Source organism: Manis pentadactyla, chromosome 10 (genome assembly GCF_030020395.1).
Source record: "Manis pentadactyla isolate mManPen7 chromosome 10, mManPen7.hap1, whole genome shotgun sequence".
NCBI lineage: Eukaryota > Metazoa > Chordata > Mammalia > Pholidota > Manidae > Manis > Manis pentadactyla.
The window spans coordinates 86,604,563-86,615,571 of record NC_080028.1 but is presented as its reverse complement, the minus strand read 5'-3'; the positions used below and the strand labels follow the sequence as shown (position 1 = coordinate 86,615,571).

Below are 11,009 nucleotides of genomic sequence, written 5' to 3'. Positions count from 1 at the left end.
TAGCCAGGTATCATGGGGAAACTAGAATTCTGGATCAAGTTTACATCTCAATGACTAGTATTAGGATTTAGTATAGATAAGACTACATTACTGAAACAATACTTTTCTCTAAAATCACCCTTATTTTTATTAGAAGTAGCCATATTAAGAAAATAATTAACAATTGGCTTGATTATTTGCATAAGTGCAGCAAGAAGAGTAATTGATTGCATATGATCTTTTAAATGTGCTTTGCCAGAACTTTCTTTAAGGAATTTCAGATTGGACTTTTAAAGGCTTCTTGAGGCCAGACAGCCAAACCAGACTTGCCATCAGGTTGTGCCTGCAGTACCTGTAGATTTGGGTGAATTCCTCTCTTCTTGAGGTTCCCAAGACATTCCTGAGGTTCCTGCACCTGCCAGGAAGTGACATTCCTTACTCACCTGGTAAGGCTGCTGGGAACTCTGTACACAAGGTACCAGGCCAGTTCTTCCAAGTGGGGCTTTGTTGGCTTTATAAAGTAAACCTTAGTTCCTTTAAGCTGTCTGTTCATATCAGAATTTACGCATGTGTCTCTCAGGTATAACATTCCAGTCAAAGCCTTGGTAATATAGCCAGTGTTTTTAATTGGTCTTGTTACAAGGAAAGCAGATTCTCATTATGCTTATGCAAATAAACATACTGCCATGAAATATAAAAAGTACTCACTGAAACTTTTTAGATTCTGGAGGGGTCAGGTAGAAAGATAAATGGTTCAATTCTGTTTATGAAGGTATTATTATTTATTAAACTGTTCTCAGCTTAAGAGAAAAGCTTAAAACACTTTATCAACAACATTTGAAACAAAAAGTCACAAAATCATTTTCTTCAGTTTGCTTAATTTTATGTAATAATACCTGCTCTGGTGAAATCTAGTTTTTACTAGTTTAGGATATTTGTTCTGCTGGAATTTAGTTTTTTACTAGTTTAAGAGTAATAAAACAGTGAGTATAAGTGACAAAAGACTTACAAATGACAATGGTTAAAGATCTGATGAGAGCTTACTGTCAGACGGTTGACATAAGGAAATTCAGATATTTCTGTAACATAAAACATTCAGTAACAAAGTTTAGCATCATTCTTTTTGACAGTGCTTTTTGTTAATATGTATCAGATAAATAAGCCATATTAGCCAAATATTTTTCTCAATGAGGAGAAAAAATTTTTCTGACATGTTTCATGGGCCCCCTGGAAAATATCAGAGTGAACTAGAGGTAAAAAGCATCTTTTTGAATTAGATTTTGGGAAGCTGTTAAAGTTTTTAAGGCACTTGCCTAAATAGCCTAAATAGAATCATAAGTTACTATGAAACAATACTTATCTATTTAACCAGAATGACAATAAAAGACTTTAAAGGCAAATACAGAAGGTTACACAGTTCTTAGCAAAGCTTAGCTTTTAGTCCTTTTAATATTATGATCTCATTTTCTTAAATACTCAGACAACTCACTGAGACTTTAAGCATGAGAAACTGCTTTGATAAAACAATTAGAAAACCCTTTGTAATCTTTCAACATTAACGGTTGACTAATAAATCTTTGTTCTTTTAACAAACAAAAAATTCTAGTTTTGCTGTGTACTTGATGTCGAGACTTATTTGCTTTAATTTCACATAGCATGACTATATCAATTTTCCACAAACTTTCTACAACTTTCTTTTTTACATTCAGTGTTCTCTCTGTCTAAATAAACAGCTTTACTTTAGAAGAGTTACCTTTTACACTCAACAAAATGAATTTTTATTCCTTACACCTTCTCTTATTAAAACACAAACCATTTTTTAGCAAGCAGAGATGTTTTCTTTATTATTTTAAGTAGTTTTAATTAGAACTTAAAACTATTAGGAACTTTAATTTTCAGTGAACCCTGAGAAGTGCTCTATTGTAAACTATTACATTAGCATTTTTAGATTAAAAATTTATGAACACACTTTATAATTTCTGGAACTATGTGCTTTACAGCACAATCTTTAAGCACAAAATATGTCTACCTAGCAAAACATTAAGCTTTTAGGTTACCACAAAGATTCTCAGACTCTTTGTAGGTATACACACTGTAACACACTATTACTAAGACATTCACTTGCTACACTTAATTTATTAATTCCCAACAAATATATTTTACTCACATTAGACAAAGCTACACTTTAAGCATTTTTCTTTGGAAGAGTTAACAGATATCATTAACTAAAATGACTTTAGAAAACTTAGGCAGCTGATAACTATAAGGACATGTCTATTTCAGTTCAACTTAAATTAGCATTAATGCTTAATTTTGTCTATTATAACTTTCTGGAAGTGTTAGAATGCTTAATTTTCACAAGCACTTGTCTTAAATAAATTTTTATTAATACCATCCAGAGGTAGAAAAATACATTTCATTTATACACTTAGACACACAAACATACAGATTGAGATGTAATGATACAGTGAGAGGACAGACAGGAGGGGACAAGAGATCCCATGGTGGTGCATTGTCTAAGGGTTTTATAGGCAGTTGAGGATATTTGGGAAAGTGAAAAAAGCTTAGGGGTGTGGACTTTAAGGCAAGCAGTAGGTGTTTAGGATTGCAGGGGAGACAGAGAGAGAGCTTGGTTCGGAGGTAGGAGAAAACTTGGATATATGGGATCTCTTTCCATTTCCTGTGTGCTCACAGAAGTTGAATAAGTCATGGAGAATTTTAGGATCTAAAGAGCCACTGGGGGGCCATTTAGACTGATTGTCTAAGGGATATTGTGACCAGATCTCATTATAGCAGTGAACAAGCTTAAAAGGTTTGAAGTCTTGAGTGAGGTGGAGGGGTTTTAAATTATTGAGTAAGTACCCTAGCGGTGAATCTGCAGGAGCGGAGGGGCCAGATCTCATAGTGAGAATGAGACCATTCACAAGTTGCTGAGGTGTCCCAGAGTAATTGAGAAGGTCACTGAGAAGACCAGACACAGTTAAGGGGTCGTCACCACCTCTAACCAAGGGGTTGAGGCAAAAACACTGAAGAGGCTCAGTACCTGGTACCAGGAATTTACGAGTAGAAAGAGGGAGACTGGGCCTCAGTGAATGAGGATTCTCACCATGAGGAGGCAGAGAAGGGTCAACTATGGGGATCAACCGTGACTCTGAAAGTCATGGTTGAGGGTGCCCCTGTCCCAGAGGAGCCCTTAGGGGTGCCAGACACTCAACGGTCACTTCCCAGGTTCCAACGGGACATTTAAGTCAACCATGAAAGGGAGACTCACCAAATTGAAGGCCAGTGTTGGGCAAGAAGATGAGTGACCGGGGAATTGGACAGTGAGTCCATGGAGGAGGATCAGGCAGTGAGGGTTCCCAAAGAAGCTCAGATTCCCAGAGGAAGAGCAAAGTCAATGGGAGAACCTCATCCGAGACACAGCACCAATGAAAGGGTATCTCGCCATGACCCTCCTTACCCAGAATGACTCAGGAAACACCCATGCAGGAGATTTTATTATCTGAAAGAGAAAGTGGCTGCCCCTAGAGAGAGAGAGAGCAGCAGCATGGTGCAGAATGTTGTGTCTTTTGTAGGGGTGGAGTGGAAAAGTACCACTTGGCCTGTTGCCTTGGGGGTGGGTCAGAATGTTTAGAAATAAGGTGGGGTAAGTCCAGGTAAGTCCCAGGCAAGTCCAGGCATGATTTTCACCACCTTGGGACCATAGGGTAGATAGAGGATAAATTACTATATTCTTATAGTATGTTTCTAGGAAATTATTCATTTCTTCTAGGTTGTCTACCTTGTTGATTAGCTGGTTTTTTAGGTTTGTTTATTTTAGCCAACTTTATAGATGTGTAGTTTTATTTCATCATGTTTTAAATTTTTGTTTCCTTAATGATTAATGTTGAACATCTTTTCACATTCTTATTTATCTTTTGTATATTCTCTTTGGTGAGAGTTTTTTCAAATATTTTGCTCATTTTTCATTGTTGAGTTTTGAGAGTTCTTTACACATTTTGGATTTGTGATTTGGAAATATTTTCATCTCTGTGCCTTTTATTTCAATTCTCCAATACTGTCTCTTACAGAGCATAAATCTTTTTTGTGGCAAAAAAATCCCATATGACCTTTTTAAAAATCTTAATCATTTTTATATATATGGCTCAGTGGTACTATGTATATTCACACTGTTAAGGGTAACAGATATCTGTAAGATAAATTCTAACTGAAATAAGCAGGCGATGAGAGGCAACAAAGGGCCAGGCAGTTTATTTGAGTGCAATTCCAGGATGATATTCTCTGGTCTGGTTATCACAGGCCAGGGAAGTCACACTCAGCAGGGCAGGCAGCGAGTTTTTAAAGAAGGTAGGGGGAGGCAGAGCTTAGGTTTACAGCGGCATGATGATTGGCTAGCCTAAGGCACATTTTTCAGGTTGGGAGGGGGCAGCAGCCAGGGACTTTGGCATGTCATCAGTGTCCGACATGCTCACCCTTCCCCCCAGTGCCTACAACCTTACAATATCCAGATTTTTTCTTATTGTAAATCTGAATCTCTGTGTCAGTTAAACAACTGCAGAGCATAAGCTTTTAATATTCATGAAGTCCATTATCATGTTGTTTTTCCTTTTCTTTTCTAGATTGTGGTTGTTGTGTCTTGTCTAAGAACTCCTTTGCTTAATGCCAAGTCATGAAGATTTTCTCTTGAACTTTTTCTAAAACTTTCATAGTTCAGCATTTTTATTTAAACTTATGACTCATTCTGAGTTAATTTTTATGGAAGGTATGAAGTATAAGACTTCAAGTTTCATTTGCTTTTTTTTGCATATGAAATTCCAGTTGTTTGAATACCACTTGTTAAGAGACATCCTTTCTCCACTGAATTATCTTAACACCTTTGTAAAAAATGGGTGATATTTTTAAGGTGTGTTTCTTTATTCTATTTTGCTTCAGTGATATATGTCTACCCTTTTTAATACCATACTGTCTTGATTACTTTAGTAGTATAGTTAGTCTTAAAATCATGTACTGTGATTCCTCCAACTTTATTCTTTTCAAAATTATTATAGCTAATCTAGTTTTTTTTGCCTATTTATTCTTGCCAAAATTTAGAATCAGTTGGGAATTTGATTGAAATTGCAAGAAATCTATCAATCATTTTGGACATACTGACATCTTTTGTTATGTTGATAATTCCATTCATGAATATTGTATATCTCTATTTATTTAGGTCTTGGAATTCTTTCACCAGTATTTTTAAATGTTCAGACTACAGACCTGAACATGTTTTATTAAGTTTATACCTCAACATTTCCTTTTTTAAAAAAAGATATTGTAAATGGTCTTATATTTAAAATTTTTGTTTCAAATTATTAATTGAAATATGATTGACTTTTGTATGTTGACCATGTATCCTGTGACCTTACTAAACTTACTTATTAGTTGTAGGAGTTGGTATTCTTCTGTTACTTCAGACGCCATGGTATTTTCCATATAGATAATCATGTCTAAAAAAAGAAAGAGACAGTTTTATTCTTTTTCTTGCCTTACTGCCTTGCCTTGGCTTGCAATATAATGTTAAATAGGAATAATGAGAGTGGACATCCTTGCTTTATTCCCAATCTTAGAGAGAAAGTCTTCAGACTTTCTTCATTAAATATGATGTAATCTGTAGGTTTTATGTAGATGCCTTTTATCAGTATGAGGAAGTTTTCTTCTCTGTTTGCTTTGCCGAGAGCTTTAATCATGAATGGATATTGAATTTTGTCAAATTTTTTTCTGCATCAGTTGATAAGATTATGTGGTTTTCCTTCTTTAGACTGATAATATAGTGCATTATATTGATTGATTTTCTAATGCTGAACCAGTCTTCCATACCTGGAATAAATCCCATGTGATCATGATGTACAATACATTTCTTTACATTACTTGATTTAATTGCTTTGATTTGCTAATAGTTTATTGAGCAGTTTTGTGCTTAAGTTCCTGAGAATACTGATCTGTAGTTTTGTTCTGTTTTTGCTTTTTTGTTTTATTTTGTTTTTTGTACTATCTTTGTCTAGTTTTGGCATCAGAGTAATACTGGCCTTATAAAATGGGCTGGGATCAGTTTCCTCCATATCTATTTTCTAGAAGAGAGTGAAAAGAATGTTAGTTCTTTCTTAAACGTTCAGTAGAATTCTTCAGTGAAACCATTTGGCCTGGAAATTTTTTTCAAAAGGTTTTCTTAAAAAAAACTGCAGATTAAATTAAAAAAATTAATATAGAGATATCAAGGTTATATATTCTTCCTATTGGGTAGTTTGGTAGTTTGTGGTTTTCAAAGAATTAGTCTCTGTCAGTTGAATTTACGTGTATAGTATATTCAGACTATTTCCTTACTATTCTTTAGATATGTGTGAGGTCTTTAGTGATATTTCTTTTATTCCTATATTAGAAATTTGTGTCTTTCCTTTTTTTTTCTTGTCAGTATTGCTAGAATTTTATAAATTTGATTGATCTTTGAAAGAACCAGCTTTTGGTTTTATAAATTTTCTCTATTTTTTGTTTTCAATTATGTTAATTTATGTTCTAATATTTATTATTTACTTCCTTCTATTTGTTTTGGGTTTCTTTTACTCTTTTTCCTTTCTGTTCTTCATTGATATATCTTCAAGTTCACTGGCCTTTTCCTTTGTAGTCTCTTATATCCTATTAAACTGATCTAGTGAATTTTTATTTAAGATACTTTATTTTTCAGTCCCATATTTTCCATTAAAAATTTCCCATTTCTCCCAAGATTCCTCATCTGGGCAATGATTATGATTGTTTTTCTTTAGATCTTGAATGCATTTAGACTCATTGCTTTAAAGTCTTGTATGGTAATTGTAACATCTCTGTTATCTTGGGGTCTATTTCTATTGATCGCCTTTTACCCCATTGACTGTGGGTTATATTTTTCTGTTTCTTAGGAAGTCTTTCAATTTTTTATTGTATATTGGACATTTTGGATGATACATTTTATGGCCTTATATTCTGCAATCTTCCACTGAAGAGTGTTCACATTTATTCTATCAGGAAATTAAAATACTGGCTGATTGCCTTGTACTTGTGGTGTTTTGATATTATGCTTTGTTAGGTCACTATCAGGCCCTGAGAACGCTTCATGGGGTTGCCTGGGATATACACTGGAAGTTCAACCACTCTGGGCCCACCTTTCTAAGCTGAGCCCAACACCCATGTCTGTCCTACTTCCTGCTCCCTTCTGAACTCTCAAACAAATCCAGTGAGGCTTTGGTCCCATAGTTTCAGCCTCAGCTCTTTGTTTTAATGCAAATCCTTTGTTATGGGACATAATATTTACTCCTAAGCTATGGGCCTTCTAGGGTTTTAGTGGAAAGCCTAAGATCTATACCAAACCCCTCTACTTTGGCAGGATTCCAATGATAAACTATTTACTCTGTTGTAGGCAACAGCTGAAATCTGTTTACCTTTTTTTTCAGGCTTCCACCTGTAAATAACAGAGAGCTCAACTGCACTGGCTTAAACTAAGAAGAGTTTATTTTTCTTAAAAAAAGAAATCTACAGATGGATGGCTACTGGTATTGGGATCAGTGGTATAATAGTTTTGTAGCTGGGCTGCTATTATTCTTCTGCTTTTTCTTCCTGGCTGTGAGGGGATTGCTCTACCCTTAGTCTTCTCATTGATATTGAACACAGGAAGAAGTAAAAAGGGAATAGGCCAATAATGTTATTCTGCTCATACTAGAAAAGAAAAAGCTTTCCCAGCAACCTCCTCTGCATGTTTCTGTCAGAATCTCACTAGTCAATCAGGAGTGCATGGTCACCCTAATGAGATGGAGATCTTGAGTGTAGTCAGGGTGAAGGCCTCTGGAAAAAGCAAGGCAGGATATTTACAGTCAAAGCAATGTAACAATGTAAAGAAGTCCCTATCGAAACTCTGTGTTAAGCATTATGCAAAGTCAAGATCACATTATAAAGGTCAAAAGGCCAGGTGCAACTTGGCCTGGAATGTTTGAGTGTCTGCAAATAAATAAGGGTATCTCAGCATAACCTGTGACTTCACTGTAAATAGCCCTAGCAAACAGACAACAACCCAGCCCACCTTAGGGGCAGGTCAGGTGGTACAAGTCCACACCTTAAGCCCTCAGTTCCCCAAAATCCTCAACCACCTATAAATCTCCTAGACAATGCACCACCCTGGGCTCTCTTGGGTGAGCCAGGAGCTCTTTCCTCTCACTTTATTTCTAAATAAAAGCCTCTACCCTGGCTCTCCTACCTTGGGTTTTTGCCAAATTTATTCTTCAACTCCACAAACAAGAACCCCAGCATCACTGACTTGAAGGGAAGCTGGAGAACAGGATTTCATAAATGGCCAATACTGTTGTTGGGAAATCCAATTCAGGGAGGTTCCCCTGTGTATGTGGTGAGACTTCAATCTGGAAGAGGGTTCTCAACTTTGATCAAGAAAGAATTCATGAGCAGGTTGGGCAGGTACTAGCAAAGAGTAGTTTAATAAAGCAAAGTACACACTCAAGGAAGGAGAGTGGGCATGCTCAAGAGGTGAGCAGCACAGTCGGGTTTGGTTGAGTAGCTAGAAGTTAAGTAAGGGGTGGAATATTCACTGGGATAGGTGGTGCTTTCTCAGAAGAGGGAGGAGATTTCTGGGAAATAGAGTGACACCCTGTTTTTGTCCTTAGATGGTCTGCCTTGGAAATGTCATGGCACCAAGGGGTATGATTTTTAGGCTGCCAATGAGCATATAATGTATTCTGAGGTAAAATCAGAGTCAGCTTCTCTGTGTTGGAACCAGTCAGTTTTGACTGCTCTGTTATCTATACCATCACTCCCCACATCCCTTAAGAACAGTTTACACAGGATGTTTAGAATACAAACAAGCATCTAACCATATGTAACCACCAACCAAAGTCCTCAATTCCATCGCTACTCATATATGGCTATCTACCTAGTATAACAAGACCAGTTAGCAATTTTAGATAACTTTTAAAATATGTAATCATTTGACTAGGAGTCTGAGGCATTTATTTCTTTAGATGTTATTTTTATTGAGCTACAAATTAGTTCTAAGTATGGAACCTAATGATTTAGTATTTGAATATACTGTAAAATGATCACCAAAATAAGTCTAGTTAACACCTATTTTCATTCGTAGTTACAATTATTTTCTTGAGATGAGAATTTTTAACATTTGCTCTCAGCAACTTTCAAATATGCACTACAGTATTATTAGCTATAATCACCATACTGTACATTGCTGTGAGGTAATAGAAAATATATATTGGCCCCTGCTCCTGATTCCTGGCACAGAGTTCCTAAAATTATTGTAATGTCCTAAGTGATAAGAGCACTAGGAACATCTGTTGTTTTAATATTTGGTCTCTGATCTCTGTTCCTGACAGAGCTCCTAAAATCTTTATAATTGCCTGGGTGATAGGAGTGTCTTTTATTCTAATGAGCTGACTCTGGGTCAGCTCCTGGATGACTCTTGGATGAGGGCTTGTCACCAGAAAGACCAAGCCATGATTAGAAACTTGGAGTTTTTAGTCCCACCTCCCATTTTCGTGAGAAGGGAGAAGGGCTGAAAACGGAGTTAATGATCCATCATGCCTTTGTGATGAATCTCCATAAAATCCCAAAGGTATAGGGTTTGGAGAGCTTCCAGGTCAGTAAAGACCAAGAGGATGACACAGAGATTTTTTTATTATACTTCTATCCCAACTCCACAAGGATAGAAGCTTCTATACTTGGGACTCTCTCAGACCTCACCCTGTGTATCTCTTCATCAGGCTGTTCATCTGAATTATTTAATAAACTGGTAAATGTAACTTAGGTACTTCCCTGAGTTCTGTAAGCCATTCTAGCAAATTAATTGACCCCAAGGAGGAGGTCATTGGAACCTCTGATCGGTAGCTGATTGGTCAGAAGCACAAGTGATAACCTGGGCTTGAGACTGGCATCTGAAGTGTGTGTCTGTGTTGGCAGTGGGGGGCAGGCAGGCAGTTTTGTGGGACTGAGTCCTTAACCTTTGGGATCTGATGCTCTGGGAAAACAGTATCACAGTTGAATTAAATTATAGGATGTCCAGCTGGTGTTGCAGAGAATTGCTTGATACAGAGAAGAAACCCTACACATTTGGTGACCAGAAGTGACATGTTTTGTGTCACTAGTAAAGAAGAGACAGTACAGAAGAACTAGGTTTTTCCTGTATAAAAAGGAAGAAACTGAGTTTTTGCATTTGATTATATTCCCATAACTTATTTTATAATTAGCAGTTTGTACCCTTCACCTAGTTTGCCCACACCTCACCTGTGAGACATTTATTTTTGATTTGTAAATCATAGCAAAGTAATAAATGTTTTAAAACAAACCTCAACCAGTATGAAATCAAATAAAGTAGGAAGGTAAATTCTTCATTCCTTTTATTCCCCGGGATTAACTGCTCCCCAGAATTAACTACTATTGAATCTGGTATATATCCTTTTATAAAGATATATAAAAAGTTATTTTATAAAGACATAACCATATACTGCACATGTATACAGACATATAAAGAGTTTCTTTTCTCAAAAATGGGGATTAAACTATATATATTGTTCTGCAGCCTGCTTTATTCATGGACATATTTCCATGGTGTCACTTACTGTGAATGTCAATATTTATATTGTATTTTTCTTAACATAGTGTTTAAAAACATTTATGATATTTTGGTGTATTGTTTTTTGGTATACTGATATAAAATATTAATGTATTATAAAATATATATACAGACAGATCAAAAAAGATCTGTATGCCCACTGGCCTTAAAGGAGCATTATAAACACCATTAAAGAACTCTATATATTAAATTTCTTCCCAGACTCATTTCCTTTACTGTCTGCAGAAGTACTACCAAATTCATTTATGTTGTTATATTTTATATTAAATGATATTCTTTTTAAATTTCCTATTAATGACTATTTGTATGTATACCTTATTGTTGTGAACATTCTTGTATACAACTCCTGTTACTCATGTACAGGAGTTTCTTTTGA

General features: G+C 35.8%; 1 protein-coding gene across 1 annotated transcript in view; it reads left to right on the top strand.

Annotated features, from left to right (window-relative positions):
- Positions 1 to 256: 256 nt before the first annotated feature.
- Positions 257 to 11,009, top strand: part of PSPH (phosphoserine phosphatase) — a 37,097-nt gene continuing 26,344 nt past the window's right edge. Inside the window, exon 1 of the mRNA XM_057487190.1 lies at positions 257 to 425. The gene's annotated coding sequence lies outside the window, so the exon portion shown is untranslated. The remainder of the gene's footprint in view (positions 426 to 11,009) is intronic.